This window comes from Balaenoptera physalus (genome assembly GCF_965194825.1).
Source record: "Balaenoptera physalus genome assembly, chromosome: 14".
In the NCBI taxonomy this organism is placed as follows: domain Eukaryota; kingdom Metazoa; phylum Chordata; class Mammalia; order Artiodactyla; family Balaenopteridae; genus Balaenoptera; species Balaenoptera physalus.
The window spans coordinates 8,869,558-8,892,831 of NC_138893.1; the positions used below are offsets into that span (position 1 = coordinate 8,869,558).

At 38.5% G+C, this 23,274-nt stretch overlaps 1 protein-coding gene and 1 long non-coding RNA gene across 2 annotated transcripts in view; one reads left to right on the forward strand and one right to left on the reverse strand.

The window, feature by feature from the left end:
• The window catches only part of LOC309643169, a 241,475-nt gene extending 227,007 nt beyond the window's left edge, over positions 1 to 14,468 (forward strand). Inside the window, exon 2 of the long non-coding RNA XR_014253603.1 lies at positions 14,185 to 14,468. This is a non-coding gene — a long non-coding RNA (uncharacterized lncRNA). The remainder of the gene's footprint in view (positions 1 to 14,184) is intronic.
• The window catches only part of RYR2 (ryanodine receptor 2), a 732,481-nt gene that overhangs the window by 449,001 nt on the left and 260,206 nt on the right, over positions 1 to 23,274 (reverse strand). The gene's annotated exons all lie outside the window — the stretch shown is intronic.

The window sequence follows — 23,274 nt, forward strand, 5'->3', positions numbered from 1 at the left end:
TATCAAGCCTTGGTAAATTTTTAAAATTAAAAAAATTTTTAAAACAATATGCTACTAAATAACCAAGAGATCACTGAAGAAATCAAAGAGGAAATCAAAAAACACTTAGAAACTAATGACAATGAAAACATGATGACCCAAAACCTATGGGATGCAGCAAAAGCAGTTGTAAGAGGGAAGTTTATGGCAATACAATCCTACCTCAAAAAAAAAGAAACATCTCAAATAAACAACCTATCCTTACACCAAAGTGCTCAGAGAAAGAAGAACAAAAACCCCCAAAGTGAGCAGAAGGAAAGAAATCATAAAGATCTGATCAGAAATAAATGAAAAAGAAATGAAGGAAATAATAGCAAAGATCAATAAAACTAAATGTTGGTTCTTTGAGAAGATAAACAAAATTGATAAACCACTAGCCAGACTCATCAAGAAAAATAGGGAGGAAACTCAAATAAACAGAATTAGAAATGAAAAAGGAGACGTAACAACTGACCCTGCAGAGACACAAAGAATCATGAGAGATTACTACAAGCAAATATATGCCAATAAAATGGACAACCTGGAAGAAATGGACAAATTCTTAGAAAAGCACAACCTTCCGAGACTGAACCAGGAAGAAACAGAAAATATAAACAGACCAATCACAAGCACTGAAATTGAAACTGTGATTAAAAATCTTCCAACAAACAAACAAGCTCAGAACCAGATGGCTTCACAGGAGAACTCTATCAAGTATTTAGAAAACAGCTAACATCTGTCCTTCTCAAACTCTTTCAAAATATAGCAGAGGGAGGAACACTCCCAAACTCATTCTATGAGGCCACCATCACCCTGATACCAAAACCGGACAAAGATGTCACAAAAAAAGAAAACTACAGACCAATATCACTGATGAACACAGACGCAAAAATCCTCAACAAAATACTAGCACACAGAATCAAACAGCACATTAAAAGGATCATACACCATGATCAAGTGAGGTTTATCCCAGGAATGCAAGGATTCTTCAATATATGCAAATCAATGTGATACACCATATTAACAAACTGAAGGAAAAAAACCATATGATCATCTCAATAGATGCAGAAAAAGCTTCTGACAAAATTCAACCCCCATTTATGATTAAAACCTCTCCAGAAAGTAGGCATAGAGAGAACTTACCTCAACATAATAAAGGCCATATATGACAAACCCACAGCCAACATTGTTCTCAATGGTGAAAAACTGACACCATTTCCTCTAAAATCAGGAACAAGACAAGGGTGCCCACTCTCACCACTATTATTCCACATAGTTTTGGAAGTTTTAGCCACAGCAATCAGAGAAGAAAAAGAAATAAAAGGAATCCAAACTGGAAAAGAAGAAGTAAAGCTGTCACTGCTTGCAGATGACATGATACTATACATAGAGAATTCTAAACATGCTACCAGAAAACTACTAGAGCTAATCAATGAATTTGGTAAAGTAGCAGGATACAAAATTAATGCACAGATCTCTTGCATTCTGATGATGAAAAATACGAAAGAGAAATTAAGGAACACTCCCATTTACCACTGCAACAAAAAGAATAAAATACCTAGGAATAAACCTTCCTAAGGAGACAAAAGACCTGTACGCGGGAAACTATAAGACACTGATGAAAGAAATTAAAGATGATACCAACAGATGGAGAGATATACCATGTTCTTGGATTGGAAGAATCAACACTGTGAAAATGACTATACTACCCAAAGCAATCTACAGATTCAATGCAATCCCTATCAAACTACCAATGGCAGTTTTCACAGAACTATAACAAAAAATTTCACATTTGTATGGAAACATAAAAGGCCCTGAATAACCAAAGCAACCTTGAGAAAGAAAAACGGAGCTGGAGGACTCAGGCTCCTTGACTTCAGATTATATTACAAAGATACAGTAATCAGGACAGTATGGTACTGGCACAAAAACAGAAATACAGATCAATGGAACAGAATATAAAGCCCAGAGATAAACCCACACACATATGGTCATCTTATCTTTGATAAAGAGGGCAAGAATATACAGTGCAGAAAAGACAGCCTCTTCAATAAGTGGTGCTGGGAAAACTGGACAGCTACATGTAAAAGAATGAAATTAGAAAACTTCCTAACACCATACACAAAAATAAACTCAAAATGGATTAAAGACCTAAATGTAAGGCCAGACACTATCAAACTCTTAGAGGAAAACAGGAAGAACACTCTTCGACATAAATCACAGCAAGATCTTTTTTGACCAACCTCCTAGAGAAATGGAAATAAAAACAAAAATAAACAAATGGGACCTAATGAAACGTAAAAGCTTTTGCACAGCAAAGGAAACCATAAACAAGATGAAAAGACAACCCTCAGAATGGGAGAAAATATTTGCAAATGAAGCAACTGACAAAGGATTAATCTCCAAAATTTACAAGCAGCTCATGCAGCTCAATAACAAAAAGACAAACAACCCAATCCAAAAATGGGCAGAAGACCTAAATAGACATTTCTCCAAAGAAGATATACAGATTGCCCAAAAACATATGAAAGGATGCTGAACATAACTAATCATTAGAGAAATGCAAATCCATTACCATTTATCACAGGATATTGACTCTAGTTCCCTGTGCTGTAGAGTAGGACCTTGTTGTTTATCCCTCCTATATATAATAGTTTACATCTGCTAATGCCACACTCCCAGCCCTTCCCTCTCCCACCCCCCTCCTCCTTGGCAACCACAAGTCTGTTCTCTATGTCTGTGAGTCTGTTGCTGTTTCATAGATAGGTTCATTTGTGCCATACTTTAGATTCCACATGTAAGTGGTATCACATGGTATTTGTCTTTCTCTTTCTGACTTACTTCACTTAATAATGTCTAGTTGCATCCATGTTGCTGCAGTCATCAAAGGCATTTTAGAAGAGGCTCTGCTTGCCATAGCTTCTGGCAGCGTTGCTTCCTACAGTGGAAAGAAGAATGTTGTTGATGGAAATTCCCAAAGTTAGGCTAAAGTGGGGGTGAAGTAACTTTTCTAAGTGAAGAGGTGATCTTTTTTTTTTTTTTATTTGTATGTGTGTGTTTTATTATATATTAGTCTCTTAAATGAAATAGAAGACAAAAAATGGAGCTACAAACCAAAGTTACAACAGTACTAGCTTTTCTCGTCGCCCGTCTGTCTACTTTTACCAGAGGTCTTTATTTCTTCATAAGGCTTTGAGCTACTGTCCAGGGTCCTTGACTCCAACCTGAAGAACTCCCTGTGGCAGGCGGGTCTGGTGGTTAAGAACTCTCTCAACTCTTGATTAACTGGGAATGTCTTGATTTCTCCCTCATTTTCGAAGGAAAGTTTTGCTAGATATAGGATTCTTGGTTGACGGTTTCTTTCCTTCAACACTTCAAGTACATTGAGTCATGCCATCTGGCCTCCGAGGCTCCTGATGAGAAATCTGCTCAATGACCTTCCTGGCAAACCTTCTCTCAGCTTCATAGACTTTCATAATGTACCGTATCATGTCTTATGCAACAGAACATTTTGTATAGTATCGTGAAGTCAGTTAAGTTGTAACGTTATTTTGAGACCAGAATTTAAGGAAAAGGAATTGAACATTTCAAGTGTAGACATTATGAGGTCTCTAAAATTATTACACATTTTCAAACTAGAAATAAAAAGGCCACTGAAGTATCCTGCAGATTTTTATTTATAACAAAGTGAATACCAATATCTAATAAGACACGTAAAGAAAAATTTCTTTGGGATCCTTTTTCCTAAGTGTAAAGGGGCCTTGAACTCAAAAAGTGAGAAAACCACTGTGGTGTATCCCCAGCGGTGATGGGTCCATTTCTTGCTCTGACCTCAGAGTGCACCATTGTGATGTACTTCACAAAGCCCTATGAAAGAGAAAGGTAGGCCCAGGTTTTTGGTCCTTAGAGCCCAGGAAGCTGCTTTTGGTGACCTGACGGCCTTGGACCTACAGTTAGCTTGTGTTTTCCTTGTTTCTGCCATTTTGTTGATTTTCGTTTCTCTTTTCTCTACTCTTTTTTATTTGTGTCATTGTTCTTTCTGCAGTTAGCATAGTGAGTATTGTTGGTATAGTTGATACTTGATTAGCATAGTTAGTGTAGTTAGTACTAGTTAGCACTGTTGGTACAGTTAGCGTAGTTAGCATTGTTAGTAGAGACAGCACACTTAGCCCTGTTAGTACAGTTAGCATTGTTAGTTAGCATAGTTAGCGTTGCTAGGTAGTGCTGTCAGTCAGTGTAGTTAGCAGATCACCAGGATGCAGGGCCTCACAGCCAAATCTGCTGACAAGAAGGCTCATATTGATGACTTCCAGATCCTCCACACCATTGGTGAAGGCACCTTCGGTAAAGTGAAGTTGGCCCGGCACATTCTGACCGGGACACAGGTGGCTGTGAAGGTCATAAAGAAAAGGCGTCAGAGCTTCTCAAGTGTCCAGGCACTTTTCCGGGAAGTGTGCAGTCTGAAGGCTCTGAATCACCCCAATATTGTAAAACTGCTGGAGGTGATTGACACAGAGGAGACGTTTTTCGTGGTGATGGAGTACCTCAGTGGGGGGGACATATACCGCTATTTGAAGATCCATGGCCGTATGACAGAGGCGCAGGCCCGAGGCCCGTTCCAGCAGCTGGTCTCCGCCCTGCAGCACTGCCACTGGAGGGGCATCGTGCATCGGGACCTGAAGCCACTGAGCCTCCTCTTTGATTCCAAGATGAATATCAAACTTACAGACTTTGGCCTCAGCAACAAGTGTGATGACATTTTCCCACTGGACACGATCTGCGGCACAGCCCCTTATGCTGCCCCGGAACTCCTCCTGGGGCAGAGGTACAGCAGCCCTGCGGTGGACGTGTGGAGCCTGGGAGTAGTGCTGTACACCATGGTAACTGGGTCCCGGCCCTTTGTGGGAAAAGACTTCCAGGAGCTGCGGAAGAAAATCCTACAAGGGCAATACCCCATCCCACCTTATCTGTCTTTGAAGATAAGGGATCTGTTACAAAAAATGATTGCCCTCAACCCCAGGGACAGAGGCACCTTACCTGACCTCATGAAGCATCCATGGGTCAAGATGGGCCAGAAGAAGCCACTCCAGCCACCCTGTGCAGAGGACCGGGAGGTGACAATGGTGAGGACTCCGGGCTTGACTTGCGACCAGATCCAGGACACTGGGACAGGCCGTGTGAGCGCCAAGAAACCCAAGGTGGAGGTCTCCATCATAACTCTGAAGCCCTTCTCTTGCGGGGACCTCCGTGGCAGTGAACTTGAGCCTTCTCCAAGCCCTGTGGTGTCCTCCCTGCAAACCAGGTGGCTCTACCACAGAAACGATGTGCAGCTGCAGGAAGAGCAGCAGGCAGGGCAGAAGACCGGCGAGTCTGCCTGTCCCCCACCCAGCCTGCAGGCGAGGACTGCCACCCCCAGCCCAGCCCCCCAGTGTGGCACTGGGACATCCACCTCCAGCAGCAGCGGGATTGGAGCCCCAGAGGGAAGCAGCTGCCCCCTGGGTGTGTCCAACACTGGAAGGTCCTCCCACGCTGGGCAGCCTGAGAGTGTGTCCTCATCCACTCTCTCTGGCCACAGCCAGAAAAAGCAAGGGGTGGCTGGGAGAATCTGGAACTTTATTTTGAAACATCTTTGTTGCAAGCTGCCCAGCATGAGGCGTCATAATAAAGTGAGCCCATGTGAACCCCATGGATGACCGAGGCAGGAAGGTCAGGCCGCCGCGCTCCCTGGGGCCCGGTGCAGGGGAAGAGGAGTGTGTTCTCTGCACGGCCTTCAGAAGCATCGTATCCAAGACCCTGGCCAGCTCAGAGGATGGTCCGGAGCAGCCCGGGCGACCGAAAGCGAGGCCACCGTGGCTGCAGGTCTGCCCCTCAACCCCCACCTGGGTGAAACTTGAGAGACTGGACTGTCATTCCTGGGGCACGTCTCCCCTCCCCTACTCTTCTGTCTTCCGTGTGGGTGGGGGAGGGGGATAGTTCTTGTTCCAAGAACTCCTTGGTTCTTCCAATTCTAGTTAATAAACTTGATGCTCCAGAGAGATGCATCACACTCTGCTTTGCGTCGTCCCTGCACAGAATTGGGGCTGTGCATTTTCCAGTGAGACAAGCGTGCAGCCATGGAGCGCTTGGAGGTAGTCAGAACAACTAAAGGGAAAAATGACCTAAGAGAATTAGCACAGTGACTCCCAACGGCAACAACTGCTGCACTGCAGGGCAGAAATGCAGAAAGTGTGTATTACCTTCCTGCACTACCATTCCCGAACATTTTCAGAAGGGCCGAGGGGAACTTTTGGTCCCGCGGCCTGTGTTAATTACAACAGAGAGGCCCATTAATAGGATCACAAGGTCCCGTGAACCAGCCTCTGCGCGGTGTGGTAAGGTCCCTGTGCAGCTGCGTTTCATGACTGTCATGCAGCAATACAGCAGTCTTTATTGGAAAAAAAAAAAAAAAAAAAAGTACAATGAGGTATCACCATTTACCGGTCAGAATGGCCATCATCAAAAAAATCTAGAAACAATAAATGCTGGAGAGGGTGTAGAGAAAAGGGAACCTTCTTGCACTGTAGGTGGGAATGTAAATTGATACAGCCACTATGGAGAACAGTATGGAGGTTCCTTAAAAAACTAAAAACAGAACTACCATATGACCCAGCAATCCTACTACTGGGCATATACCCTGAGAAAACCATAATTCAAAAAGAGTCATGTACCACAATGTTCACTGCAGCACTATTTGCAATAGCCTGGACATGCAAGCAACCTAGGTGTCCGCTGACAGATGAATGGATAAAGAAGATGTGGCACATACATACAATGGAGTATTACTCGGCCATAAAAACAAACGAAACTGAGTTATTTGTAGTGAGGTGGATGGACATAGAGTCTGTCATACAGAGTGAAGTAAGTCAGAAAGAGAAAAACAAATACCATACGCTAACACATATATATGGAATCTAAAAAATAAAAAAAAAATGGTTCTAATGAACTTAGGGATGGGACAGGAATAAAGACAGACGTACAGAATGGACTTAAGGACATGGGGAGGGGGAAGGGTAAGTTGGGATGAAGTGAGAGAGTGGCATTGACATATATACACTACCAAATGTAAAACAGATAGCTAGTGGGAAGCAGCTACATAGCACAGGGAGGTCAGCTTGGTGCTTTGTGACCACCTAGAGGGATGGGATAGGGAGGGTGCGAGGGAGAGGCAAGAGGGAGGAGATATGGGGATATATGTATACACATAGCTGATTCACTTTGTTACAGAGCAGAAACTAACACAACATTGTAAAGCAATTATACTCCAGTAAAGATGTTAAAAAAAAAAAAAGAATCTAGACAGATCTTAAACCTGCCACAAAAATGAGTTCAAAATGGATCACAGACCTAAATATAACACACAAAACTGTAAAACTCCTAGAAGATAACATAGGAGAAAATCTGGGTGACCTTGGGTTTAGCAATGACTTTTTAGGTACAACACCAAAAGCATGATCCATAAAAGGAAAATTGTTAAGTTGAACTTCATGAAAATTAAGTCTTCTGCTCTGTGAAAAACACTGTTAGCTGAATTAAAAGTCAACCCACAACTGGGAGAAAATCTTTGCAAAACATATATATGATAAAAGACTGGTAGTCAGAATATACAAAGAACTCTTAAAACTCAACAATATGATATACAATGGAATACTACTCACTTACAAAAAAGAATGACCTAATGCCATTTGCAACAACATAGATGGACCTAGAGAATATCATACTAAGTAAAGTCAAGTCAGAAAGAGAAAGACAGATACCATATGATATCACTTATGTGTGGAACCTAAAACATGACACTAATGAACTTATCTACTAAACAGACTCACGGACATAGAGAACAGACTTGTGGTTGCCAAGGGGGAGGGAGGATGGAGGAGGGATAAACTGGGAGTTTGGGATGAGCAGATGCAAACTATTATATAGAGAATGGATAAATAACAATGTGCCACTGTATAGCACAGGAAACTATATTCAATATCCTGTGATAAACCATAACGGAAAAGAATATGAAAAAGAATATATATATATATATATATGTATGTATGTAACTGAATCACTTTGCTGTACAGCAGAAATTAATACACTGTATATCAGCTATACTTCAATTTTAAAAACTTAACAATATGAAAATAAACAGCCCAATTTAAAATTTGGCAAAAGATCTCAATAGACACCTCACAAAAAAAGACATTATGGCAAATAAGCATATGAAAAGATGGTCTACATCATATGTCATCAGGAGCTTGCAAATTAAAATAACAATAAGTTACCATTTACACAACTGTGAGAATGGCTAAAATCCAAAAATTGACACCACCAAATGCTGATGAGGATGTGGAGCAACTGGAACTCTCATTCATTCAGGGAATGCCACATGCTACAGACACTTTGAAAGTCAGTTTGGCAGTCTCTTACAAAAGTAATCATACTCTTAACATATGACTAAGCAATCTCTTTCCTTAGTATTTACCCAAAGGAGCTGGGAGCTTATGTCTACATGAAAACCTGCACGTGAGTTTATAGCAGCTTTATTCATAATTGCCAAAGCTTAGAAGTAACCAAGATATTCTTCAATAGGTAAATGGATAAACAAACTGCTGTACAACCAGGCAATGGCATATTACTCAGTAATAAAAAGAAACAAGCTATCAAGCTAGGAAAAGACATAGAGAAAGCTTAAATGCATATCACTATGTGAAAAAAGCCAGAATAATAAGGCTGCATACTGTATGATTCTAAGTATATGACATTATGGAAAATGCAAAACTATGGAGAGACAGTAAAAAGATCAGTGGTTAGACGGGAGGGAGGCATGAAGAGGTGAAGCACACAGGACTTTTAGGGCAGTGAAACTATTCTGTACAACACCAGTAATGGATGTATTTGTCAAAACTTTTAGAATGCACAGCACAAAGAGTGAACCCTAACGTAAACTATGAAATCTGAATGATAATGATTTGTCAATATCTGCCCTAATGTAAACTATGAGCTCTGAGTGATAATGTTTGTCAATTATAACAAATATATCACACTAATGCAAGGTATTATAATAATAAAGGATGTAGGGGAGGGGAAAGGTTATGGGACTTTTTCCGACAGTTTTCTGTAAATCTCAAGCTGCTCTAAAAAAACATATTCTAATGTAAATAAATTACATATAATACATACCAAATAATTATTATAAAATGAGAGAAATGTAGAAAAACTTAAAAACCCAGTGATATGGATCCATGAGTAGAAATATTACTTCTGGTGGAAAGGATTATGAAAAAATTCAAGGAAGACACCTTCTTCGACATAAGCATAGAAGGATAGGGTAAACTTTTGAACGGCTCAGAATTCTAAGTTGAGGAATTAGTGTGGTAAGAATATGAGTAATGTACCTGGGGAAAATAGAGCATGTTCAGGGAGTGAGTCCAATTTGGATAGAGAATGGACAGAATGAAAAGCTAACTAAAGCTAGACATAAAGGAAAACTAAAGCTTAAGTTCCTTCATGAAAACTGATTGTTCACTTAGCAACAATTAAATTAGGAACAATCTGCTCAGGGAACAGTTGTTCAACAGTTCAACCTAGAAAGAAGCCATAATCAAAACAGTCCTTGAGAAAACACCATGAGGGTGATCTAATTATTGGCTGAATCCCCTGGTGCACAGATTTCGTCTTAAGCAATTCTTGAATAGTTTTCAAAGGAACCAAAAACTCCTTATGGTGAAACTAACTACAAATTTACTGAATTTAAATAACTATGTAGCATTCACCTCAAATCCATTTTGGAAGTATAGAGACTGTATCTCATGATTAAATACGTGATATAATCCATTTTCCTACTCATAACTGTTATACACACTAATACCATTAGAAAGAAAACAAAACAAAATCTCCAGGTCATGGGTGTGTAAAGATAATCTCAGTTTTTATCTTTGCCCCTGGAATCTCGTTTTTAATCCTTCACTTCTCCCCCAAATTTATAGTTTATATTGTAATGCACAGATTCCACTTAAGTCCTGTCCTGGAAGAAACACCCCTATCTCCTCAGGCTCTCCCTCACCATTTCTTCTACACAGAGCTTGGAACATAAGTTACTCATGGTACATCTGTAGAGTGAACAAATGCAAGTAACTCCAGCTTATGAAGTATTAAATTTTGCTGGCCTAACGTTGCTTCGTTTGTTGTCTCTGCTGTGATTTATCTATCACTTCTCTCTGTCTGCACTGTCTACTCTCATTGGTACACTTTTCTCTCATGTCAGATCACGCAACCATTTCAATAGGTTCTTCTTATCTCACACCAGGCTCACTGTCTCCAGAACTATGGAAATCAGTGCGCTACAATATGGAGCCCATTCTGTGTGCCCTGGGTGTGCTGCTCTCTGTACTACTCTGTCAATGGTCTAAGGACAGTTCTAAGGTTTCCTGTTCCAGTAAAGAACTCGACCACAGCTCTGTTGGGGTCTTAGAGCTAACGGCATCAGCATTATCTCAGAAGTCAGAGAAGTCACATCTGGTCATACCTCCAGTACTGACCTCACGCTGTCAGAATGTTCCATCTGGTCTCGAAGTTATACAGATCCCACCGGACGCTGTCTTTCTCTCACAGCTTTGAGATTAGTTGCAAAGAAGTATAGATTCTGAGAGTGTGTGGCTACAAGTCAAAAGAGTGGCTTGGATTCCTTTTAAGTCCTCAAATCTCAAAGTATATGAAAGATTTTGTATGTGTAGAAATTACCTGTATTTTTTCTGGGGAACACGTCTGAAACTTTTATATGATTCGCCAAGGTACCATGACTGGGGATGGACATTTAGTTTCTCACCCAGACTGGGGCACTACGGACAGTGAAAGGGGGATAATAGGAATTAAGCTGTGACAGGTGTTAACCTGAACTGTGCCAGACAAACAAGGATGCATGGTTATCTAACCCCAAAAGGTTATTTTCTCATTTTCCCTTCTGAATATGTTTCTTTTCTCTCGCAATAGAGAAGGGAAAGGTGAAAAATAGCTGCACTGAACAGTCAATGCTCTACTTAGGTTCAAAACTGTCACCATAGTAGTAGACGCAGAATTTGGGGCACTTTTCAGCCCCTTAATTTTTGGTTTATATATTCTATTTTGCAATCCCTCAAGTCAGCAAATATTTCCTCATTATCTAGTTCATCTCATGCTTTGTCCTAGGTGTTACTGGTAAAGCCAGTGAACACAACAGATCAAAAACTTTGCACTCATGGGATTTACACTCTAATGGGGATAGACAGCTTATTTAAAAATAAAAATAAAAACAGAAATATATAGTATGTCAGAAGGAAGGAAATGCTTTGGAGACAACTCAAGCAAGGTAAGAAACAGTGCTAGTGGGCTTCCCTGGTGGCGCAGTGGCTGAGAATCTGCCTGCCAATGCAGGGAACACGGGTTTGAGCCCTGGTCTGGGAAGATCCCACATGCCGCGGAGCAACTAGGCCCGTGCGCCACAACTACTGAGCCTGCGCGTCTGGAGCCTGTGCTCCGCAACAAGAGAGGCCGCGACAGTGAGAGGCCCGCGCACCGCGATGAAGAGTGGGCCCCGCTCGCCGCAACTAGAGAAAGCCCCCGCACAGAAACAAAGACCCAACACAGCCATAAATTTAAAAAAACAAAACAAAAAACTCAAGGGGCATCCAATCATGGGGCCTCTCACAATACTGTGAGATTTATCACCAGGAACTCAACGAGGGTCCACAGTAAATATCAGAGAAAAATCCCCTTGTGATTTAAAAAAAAAAAAGAAACAGTGCTAGTGAGGGGGTCGAGGAAGTAAGGGGAAGTGGTATTTGATAAAAAGTAGTGAAAGAGGATGTATTCTGTCAAATTAGACTAGACTGTTTTAAGAAAATACAGTTTACTTTAAGAGAATAAAAATTAGAGGCTGTTTGGCTCAATAGGTTACGAATATCTTTAAATCACTGGTAAATTCAGGAACAATCTAGCACATAAATTTACTATCTGATTCACTTGTTATCAAATATTTACACGTGAAAAATATTTTTTATTTTAAATATCAAAAAATCTGAGGAAGATGTTCAAATTGAATGATACTAATAGAATAGAATAATCTATACATTCAAGAGTCATAATCTAAAACAGTGCATAATGATGGCACGGTGATTAAATTACATGTTGATTAAATTGACCTCCTTATTGAGTTTGGTGCTGGTGTCTCTGGAAGCCACATCATTCAAATACACAGCAGTATGTAGTATACTTAGCTTCAGAGTAGGAAGTAGTCTTTCTGGACAGAAAGACAGTAAAACAGAAAACGTCTACAAATAGAGGATGCATATCTCAACCATAGACAAATGTCCACATTCACATAAGTGGTAGATAAATAGTTGTTGCTCAGTGAATATTTTTAGCTATATGCCCTTTAGGAGATAATAATCCCATTCACCTTCTAAATCACTGCACCAGTTTCACAGATGAAAGACAGGTACATGATTATGTACACAGGCTTTAGACAAGATGCTGGCTAACGAACACACCCAGTCAGTAAATGTGTTAATTTATTAGCTTTAGAGCCCCGTTCCCAAAAAGCAGTATTTATGCTTTACTAGGCATGTTCGTGAACAGCAAGGCAAATAGAACCCAGCCTCTTCAACTAAAATGTTAAGTTATTAGTAGTTAATTGGGAATTTCAGTTTCGACATAAATAGCTAGTAACATCATCTTGCCTACAATATAAACAGACTAATCCATTAAACTTTTCACTGTTTTTACCTGTAGAGGACCTCAGCCATTTATGATAGGATGTGTGCCTTCATATAGGGGAGGTAGTGATGGGAAAGTACTTAAGAGCTCCCTCCTCTGTACTCTCACTGGACTGTTTACTATCAAAAGCACACTTCACCCACATTCAATGGTGTATCTACCTTTTCTTTTCACTATTAGATCACTAAATTCCTCAAGAGCAAGGATGCCTTCTTATTTATCCCTGTATCACCAGCCCAGAATTCACAATAGCAACTCAACACACTTTCGTGGAATGAATACTGCATGAATCGGTTGGGTGGAGAAGAGACATGGGTTTTCCATTTCCCAGCTTCAGAGACCACTGAGCATAGACTTTGATTTCTATTCCTAGGTAAGGATTTAACTTGCTAGATCTAGTTTGGCTTAAGAACCTGGAGGATCTCAAATCTAAATAAATACTTCCAAATAAGGCTTAAGGGTACCAACTCCACGTCTGCTATATATCGTAGCAAAGAACGTTAGGAATCGTCCAACATTCATTTACATGTATAACCCTCCTCCTTCTCCCCAAAAAATCCAGTTTTGTAGAGGTATTCCTTTCTTCCCTCCCTCCCCATGCTCTGAGCCAGTTGTGTTGGCCACATTTCCCCTTGCTGGTTAATAATATGGGCAATGAGTATGTGACAGTGGGCATAGGGGAAGTCTACCAGGAGGTTTCTGGGAAAATCTCCTTACTCTTATAAACAAAAGCAAAGAAAGTCAGCTGCTTTGTGTGCCCAGAGATGATGCTGAATTTGCATATCATCACTGATATGATGATACAGCCCTGTTGTAATCATGAGGGAAACTAGCCTAAGAACCAAACAAACAGAGAGAACAGAGTCAAGAGAATTATAGAAAATCTGAGCCAGAGCCCTGCTCAATTAAACCTGGATTCTCTTCCTTTGGACTTTTTGTGTCCTTATTTTTTTTAACCATATATGATTAAGTTGTAGAAGATGATACAATAGTCTGTAATATGATTCTGTTTATGGAAAAATATTTTTTATACATGATGTTCTAGATGGATATAAGCCAATCTTAGCTGTGGTTATCTTCAGGGGAAAAAAGGATTATGAAGAAGGTACTTTCATTTTATACTCTATTACTGTTATGAAAATAGGAGATTGACATGGTTCTGGAATTTAAACTTCAAGGGAAATTTAAGTGTATTTTTATATTGCATGCATGATAGGCCCTAATTACTTTTTCCCAGTTTCATTGAGATATAATTGACATATATCATGGTGTAAGTTTAGGGTGTACGGCATAATGATTTGACTTACATATATTGTGAAATGATTACCGCAATAACTTTAGTTAGAATCCGTCCTCTCATGTAGATAAAATAAAAAGAGAAAGCAAAGAAAGGGAAAAAGGACTTCCCTGGTGGCGCAATGGTTAAGGATCTGCCTGCCAATGCAGGGGACACAGGTTCAAGCCCTGGACCGGGAAGATCCCACGTGCTGCAGAGCAACTAAGCCCATGAGCCACAACTACTGAGCCTGCACGCCTAGAGCCCGTGCTCCACAACAAGAGAAGCCATGACAATGAGAAGTCCGCGCACTGCAACGAAGAGTAGCCCCCGCTCGCCGCAACTAGAGAAAGCCCACGCACAGCAACAAAGACCCAACACAGCCAAAAATAAAAACAAATAAATTAATTAATTTTTAAAAAGGGGAAAAAAACATTTTTTCTTTGTGATGAGAACTCTTAGGATCTACTCTCTTTACAACTTTCCTGTATATCATACAGCAGTGCTAACTATAGTTATCATACTGTATATTATATCCGTAGTACTTATTTATCTTACAACTGGAAGTCTGTACCTTCTGACTGCTTTCCTCCAATTCCTCCTCCCTCTGCCTCTGGTAACCACAAATCTGATCTCTTTTTCTCTGAGTTTGTTTTTGTTCTTGTTGCTGTTGTTTTAGATTCCACAAATAAGATCATACGGTATTTGTCTTTCTCTGTCTTACTTCACCTAACATTATATGCTCAAGGTCCATCCATGTTGTCACAAATGTCAGGATTTCCTCATTTTTAATGGCTGAATAATATTCCACTATACAGATATTCCACAATTTCTTTATCCATTCATCCATCAATGGACACTTAGGCAGTTTTCGTGTCTTGGCTATCACAATTCTGCTATGAACATGGGAGGTGCAGATATCTTTTCAAGTTAGTGTTTTCATTTCCTTTGGATATACCCCCAGAAGTGAAATTGCTGGATCATGCGGTAGTTCTGTATTTAATTTTTGAGGATCCCCCATACTGTTTCCCGTAGTAGCTGTACCAGTTTACAATCCCACCAACAGTGCACAAGGATTCCCTTTCCTCCACAACCTCGCCAGTATTTGTTATCTTTTGTCTTTTTGGTGATGGTCATTACAGGTATGAGGTGATATTTCACTGTGGTTTTGACTTGCATTTCCCTAATGACTAGTGATGCTGAGCATCTTTTCATGTATCTGTTGGCCTTTCATACATCTTCTTTGGACAAATGTCTGTTCAGGTCTTTTGTCCATTTTTAATTTGATTATTTGGTTTTTGCTACTGAGTTGCATGAGCTCTTAATATATTTTGGATATTAACTCCTTATCACATAATATGGTTTGCAAATATTTTTCCCATCCCATAGGTTGTCTTTTCACTTTGTTGTTTCTATTGCTGTGCAGAAGCTTTTTAGTTTGTTGTAGTCCCACCTGTTTTTATTTTGTTGCTTGTGCTTTATGTGTCACTAATGACTTTTAACATTATCAATATATAAAATTTATTGATTCCTTACTACAGTCTAGGCAGGCATCTTGCTGACACAAAAACAAAAACTGTGAGTGTGGTATTATTTTTCTTTATTAAAAAGTAGCCCCATTCAGTCTTTGGCTCTGGTCTCTTCAGAGGCAGATATCTACTGCCCCGAGAGTATTGAAAAGTGTAATCACAATTTTATATCCTAATTGTTTGATTCTGTATTTCAATGGAGACCTAGACTGTGTAGAGCAGTAACATATTTGAAAATGGATGAACAATATCAAGTGTTTAAGTAAAGTTCAATTTCTTCCCCAGTGAATCATTAGCCCAGCCATCTGAGAAACCTATTTTTAATAATATACAGAATACAATCTATATTATATGATCCACAGCAAGGTTTGCCAACCCTTCCTTTTTCCTCCACACTACCCCAATTCACTTTAATGAAGAGAAGGCAAATGGAAAAAAATCAGGATGAAAATAAAACTCAACCAGGGTGGATGCAACATTAACTCTTAATTTTTGATCCTTGGCCTATCCGCCCAAGAGCATGAACAAATAAGTCTTTTAGATGTAGTGAACATGAACCAAAATACCAGAAGAATAAGAATATAAAAGAATATTAAATATATTTAAATATAAGTATAAAAGAAATATTGAGCACCACTTTTGGAGTAACCAATAAATACTGAAAACTCCTTAGAGAATAAAGTCTTTTCAATGTAAAATATGCGTGAATCTATGGATTAGTATGTATATATAAGATAGGCTGAAAATAATATTGATCAGTTTGCAGGAAAACCAGGCTCCTGTCAAACCAAAGTACACTTTTCAGTCCTTATTCAACTAGATTTCTCTGATTTTCAACTGATGTTGTCAACAACATCTTACTGAAAACTCTACACTTCCATGATGTAGTAGGCCAAATAGTGGCACCCCAAAACCATCCACATCCTATTCCACAGAGCCTGTGAATATGTAACATGATAGTATGTTGCTGGCTTTGAAGATGGAGCATGGGTCACCAGCCAAAAATATAAGCTGGAAAAGGCAAGGAAATAGATTCCTCCCTAGAGCCGCCAGAATTAATGCAGTCCTGCCAAAACCTTGATTTTAGCCCACTGAGACTAAGTTTTAGAATTCTTACCTCAAGAGCTTTAAGATAATAAGTTCACGGTGTTTTAAGCCATCAGGCTTGGAGTCATTTGTTACAGCAGCCATAGAAACTAATACACATGGCTTCTGTAACTATGTTCTCCTAGTTTTCCTCTTATCTCCCAGATTGCATCTTCCCAGAGCCTTCCATGGGGTCCTCCTCCTCTTCTTCCCACTGCTTTAGTAGTGACATCCCCTTAGGCTCTCCCACTGCTCTCCTCTTATTACATGAATACTCCACAGTAAAGAGCTTAAAAGCATAGACTTCAGAGCCCAATGGAGATAAATTCGTACCCTAGTCCTACCACTTACTAGCTATGTGAACTTTTTAGATACTGTAGTTTTCAGGTCTAGAAATTCCATTTTGTTTCTTTGAATAATTTTTATACGTTGAGTTTTTTTAATCTTTTTGTTCACAGTAAACATATTTTCCTTGATTTCATTGAACACAGCCATAATAGCTGCTTTAAATCCTTGTCTGGTAAGGTCATCTCCAGGTTGTTCTTGGTAGTCGTCTCTCTTGAGACTGGGTCACATTTGCATGCTTCTATATATTTTAAGCAATTGTGAATTGTATCCTGTCCTTTCATATTGTTGAGATTCTGGATTCTGCTATATACCACTGAAGAACGTTGATTGTATTCGCTTTAACAAGCAATCAACTTGGTGGGACTCAAATCACAAACTGCAAAATGCTTGGTGGCAGTGCAAACCTCAGTGCAGTGTTGCCCTTAGCAGTGGTAACTGAATTCACACCTGCCCCCCATACACGTGGCTAGGCATCAGCCAGAGACTTGAGCAGAGTGTATGCACAGAATTTGGGGCTCCCTCTCTCTGGATTTCTCTTTTCCAGGATCACTCCTTGACTTTCTGTCTTCAGAGAGACTGTGCATGTTCTTTTAGAGTTTTCACTACCACACAGCACTAACTTCTGTCAGCCTCCAGGCTAAAAGCCTTAAAAAATGTAAAAGTCAGTGGCACCAATTCCATTTTCCAAGTCTGACTCCTCTCCAGAATACGTCTGCTTTTGGTCAACTCTCTGGAGCCTTGAGGTAACTGGGGGTTTTATTGCTGTTTGTTTGTTTTGCTTTTAGTATTTGGACCAAATATGTTTTTTAATACTTGGGCCAAATATGATTTTAATATTTGGACCAAATATTTGGTCTGGAGCAAACATTTGCATTCCCAAAGCAAACACAATAATAAGATAACAGCATAGCTATAGTGCTTCCTGTGTGCCATGCATGTTCTATACACATTAGTTATATGGACTTATTAGATTCTCACAACAGCACTATGAAGGGGACACTATTTTTTCCCCCACTTTATAGATGAGAAAACTGAGGTACAGAAACATTAAGCAGCTTTCCTAAGATTACCAAGAATTTAACTCAAGGAGTTTGCTCTAGAATCTGTATGCTTAACCCCCATGGAATATAGCACACAACTTCTTGAACTTCAACTTCTACTCTTGCATTTATATAAAATGTTCTTAAATGCGATTACTTGCCTGAAATTGATACTTCAATGTTTGATAAATGTATTTTTAAAAAACTCATCTATGGTGCTTCAATGTTTAAAAAATGTATTAAAAATAAAAAACACCTCATTTACCAGTAAATTTAGCTGGTTACTTCTTGATGCATTTTTGAATACTGTCAGAGTACATGCTTTAAAAAAGCAGAGGTTTTATTAGAAGAATGGTACAACTGTATAATAATACTCCATAGTCTATAACTTCATTTTTCATAAAAACTGAACATGTCTGAGTCTGATGTACCTCTCTATTAATAATTAAGTCACAGTGGTATTTTGTAATTACAAGACAGTATATAATTTAGAAATATGAAACACTCTTAGGAGTTCATATAAAATAATAAACCATTTCAGTAAACTGAAACATAAAGATATTAGGAATATCTCTGGACATATTATGCATAGTCCTCTTGGCAAGTACTAGTTTCTAATAGAATTCTAAAGAATAGTCTAATGCGACCAAGTTGTTCCTTGGAGAAAAATTTTAAGTGATTTTTATATTAATAGTTTTAATATTATTTCTACTTGTCTTAGAAATGATGTAGCAAGTCCAAAGAACACTCAAAAGAATGCCAAGTTTCACAAATTCAGTCCCTTCCTTGAGCTAACACTATATCTACACTTCCATGATAACACACATCATACTGCACTATAACTTTCCTTCTATTCTTGCATTAGACTGTGAATCCACTGATGACAAAAATCACCTATTATTCATCTTTCTATCCACAGAGCCGTATAAAGTATATCTTATAAATGTTCAAAGTTTGCATTAAATAAATGATTACAACTGACTGACATTCATAATAAGTAATATTTATAATATTACATTGTAAATTTTATAGATATTTAAAGCATCAGTTGTAATTGAAATTATAGAAAACTACCAATTACCTATAATAATGAGGAAAATATATGACGTAAAGTGAATGAATGATACCAATCAGAATTACCAAAATTACAAATTTCCTCCAAAAAGCAGGATATAAGGGGCAAATATTGGTTTAATTTTACTTTTTGTTTCTTGGTTCAAGCTGCTAATTGTCTAACAACAAGGCACCGATAGTCAAGTGGTTACAAGCCAAAGTCAAAAGGGACAGGGTTCTACAATTCTCCCAGAAACAGCTAAACCAAAAGACAGAAAGGACAGTCAAGGTTATCTTTGTATATACTCTCCTAAATAGTAATACGAATAATAAGCCACTTAATATACTCATGGTGTTAAACAAGAGCAATGCCTGTCAACAAATGATAACTATTAAAAATAGTATTTGAAAAAGTAAGAATTATCAATAAATTTCACAGACTGTAAAACCAAAGCTCCTTCCACTATACTGTGTCACTTTTCACTTCATATCTGTGCTTCTATGAAATGGAATCCTTAAATTAAACTAGGCATCACAAAAATAAAATTTAATGGAGAAAGTGTTCATCAAAAATGTTTCTATTTTACGTTTGGTAGTGTATATATGTTTATGCCACTCTCTCACTTTGTCACAGCTTACCCTTCCCCCTCCCCGTATCCTCAAGTCCATTCTCTAGTAGGTCTGTGTCTTTATTCCCATGGGAAGCAGCCGCATAGCACAGGGAGATCAGCTTGGTGCTTTGTGACCACCTAGAGGGGTGGGATAGGGAGGGTGGGAGGGAGGGAGACGCAAGAGGGAAGAGATATGGGGACATATGTATATGTATAACTGATTCACTTTGTTATAAAGCAGAAACTAACACACCATTGCAAAGCAATTATACTCCAATAAAGATGTTAAAAAATAAATAAATTTTAAAAATAAATTTTAAAAAAATGTTTCTGAATTAAGGTATAATGAAACAAATACGCAAAAGCATAGGATCACCTAAATGATTAAACTTTATTAACTAGAACACACACAGAAATAAGCAAATACTATCACTGACTATATTTTAACCTAATTGTGCCATCACTGAACTGGCATGACTACGTCTCAGAACCAATTGGCTGGGATATTGCAGGAGGGAGAAGGGGGACTCTGGACCAGCCAAGGTCACAGAGAAGGAAACTGCAAGGCCAGGGAAAAGGAAGTCAGGGATCGTAGCAGTCCAACCATTTCTTACAGGTATGAGAAAAAGAATAAATAAAACAATAAAAATAGCCACTGTTAAATGCATGCTGAATATTCCACATACCTCATCATTTAATAATCACTAAACATGATGATAAAGACTGACCTTCTCCAAAGCCACACAGTGAACATGTGGCACAGCTCGTATTCTTAAAACTGTTCACAAATCCTACAAAACCCTGCTTAGGCCTATGCTATATCACCGGGTACGGCAAAAAAAAAATCTGAAGAATGAGAGGAGATAGAACTGGATTCAGAAGCAGACAAGTTATCCAGAACCACATAAAACCCAGAGGGAGAAGAGAAAAATTAACACAAGCAAGGATGTGCATGTACAGAAGCTCAGGCAAAATTCGGCCAAAGGGATGGGCAATGCTCCCGCAGTCATTTTTTCCTTGTTTTATGTGCATTGTCTCCACCCGCAGGATTTTAAAGGCTCTGTGAGCAGCCATTCAGATAAAGCTAAACAGGTCTTGGCCTATTTATGACTGATACGCTTTGATTAAGAATAAAAGCTAAATGATGTTTAGTGGAATTATATACATCAGATCTAGATCTGTCTTACCTGTTTAATAAAAAAAAAGTGTGATATTTTTAAAAATCCCTCCTGATAAAACCTTTCAGAATGCTTCTTGTGCCACTTATATGTTAGTTATTTTACTAATAGCCACAATAAGCAACTCTGTGGAATCAAAACTTCATAAATTAGGTAATATTTTTTCTGTTTCATTTTATGCATCTCCTTTTGTTATCGGTAAACTTCATGATTTGTTTTGGCACAAATGATGTCGGGAATTTCCTGCTAGATTTCCTGCAGCTTTAATAAAACCATGCATTTATCCTGTGGGACCCAAGAATACAAGCAAAATGGTACTTAACCACAAGAAGAAAAGTCATGGTTCTAGATGAGAAATATTTTTTCCTTATCATCATCAAGTGTGTTTGTATTGCTACCACGCTTATGACAGCATTTTGGACATTAAATAGTATCAGTATTAAGTGTACTGAATTACACAAAGAATTTAAGAAGAATTATTTTTTTAAAAAAAGAACAAGGCTTCTTAGAGAAAGTTGATCACAAGAGAGTGGGAGAATCAGGTAATACACAGGTTCTTTTTGATACGCTGTTAATTGGTAGGGAAAGAAATGATTTCAAGAAAATTAGCATCACCTTCCTGACACACTTCATCCCAGTCAAAGTGGATCTTTCTTTAAGCAAATCTACTGCATATAATTTATTGTTAGAGATGACAATTTGCTTGACCAAATATTGACATTTGCCACAGATTCCCATAATGAATTCAAAGGAGACAAATGAGGCGCTCGTAAAGAGGATGTGGATACCTATGGAGTCCAAAGACTGACTCCTACAAGTGCCAACAGCATTCACTGATCCCATGTAATCAGACGTGCTCTAAGGCCGGTTTGCACTATTATGATGAAGATGGTTGTTACAGTGGAAAACTAGCTCTCCTGGTAAATAACCTCAGCCCCAACTCTGATCAGCCCACAACTCCTCCACGATACCCCCAAACTGCTCAGACCACCCCCCACATCTCCGCAGGACCTTGACTCAAGCATTTTGACTGAGGTCTGCTCTGAGTAATCGCTGCCTGTGTCAAACTAGTTATGAAGTATTTTGAACACCACTGCCGGGTATAATCAAAACTCCTCTGCAGTCTAAGAATCCTTCTTTCCCCCAGATACAGTTTCCTCTGGAGCTATTTGACGGTGGTTTCTTCCTAAAAGTTACTAGCTTAAAAGTGAGATTTGGCTCAATGAAATATGTTCCTTTCCAGTAGCAGGTTTTTCTCAAGTTTTCTTTTCTAATTAATGTCTTATGGTAGCTACGCTGGTCTTTATAAATGGTATTCCACATATCATATAAATTACCACTTTATCTCTGATAGAAACTTTCTAGACGGAGTACAACTCAAAATAAAATTCAGCTAAATAAATATACGGGGTGGGGGGGCAGAAATTCTAATAAGTATCTTCAAAACATAAGTCCAAAAATAGTATTTTCAACACTTCCTATACACACAGAAAATTGAGAGATTGCCTAATCCAACGCCATGATTCTAGGGAGGTTAAGACATCTTCTCAAAAGTTAAAATTTAGAAAAAGCAGCTTAGCAATATCAAAATTAAATTTATGGGAATTTAATCGTAAGTTGGTATCTACAAAGATAAGTGAAATGACAATACACACTTTTCTAGATGCTCATGCAAAAGAAAAGAAAACGGATTTTCCTTTGTAAAGACAGATTTGAATTTCAAAGTTGATATGTGATGTTTAAAAATCAGGAGGGGTTATTCCAGGTAGAAAGAAAACTAGTTAAACTGAGAAATGTTTTATTCCTCTTTGATTCAAGCATAATCCAAAAGCACTGCATTAAAAAACAGAAAAAACATTTTTTTAACCTTATATAGTTTAATACCTTAATTTCAAACTGTTGTATCCAAAAATGAACTTGAAAAATTAAAATACGCATAACATATTTGGATCTTTTTAAAAATAAGCTGTTAGTCTAATATCAAATAAGGATCACTAAACTTTCTCCTCCATACTTACAAACGTACTTTTCTCCTCCATACATACATACATATATGTCATATAGTATTAAAATTTTAAATTAATTTAAAATTAATGTACAAATCAATTAAAGTCCTAAGCTGCATGACACTAAAATTTAAAAAACTACAAGGCTAATGAAAATATATTACATCAGAATTGATCACTCATTTTCTGTTAAACCATATATTATCATTTTTTAATCTCTTTACTTATCCAAACCGGAGCAATGATTAACAACAAAAGCAGCGACACATGGACCAATAATGGCAAATAAAAATGTTCAGTTTTATTCCTGGAAATAGTATAGCTTATTAAACCATACGCTGCAGTAATTATAGCA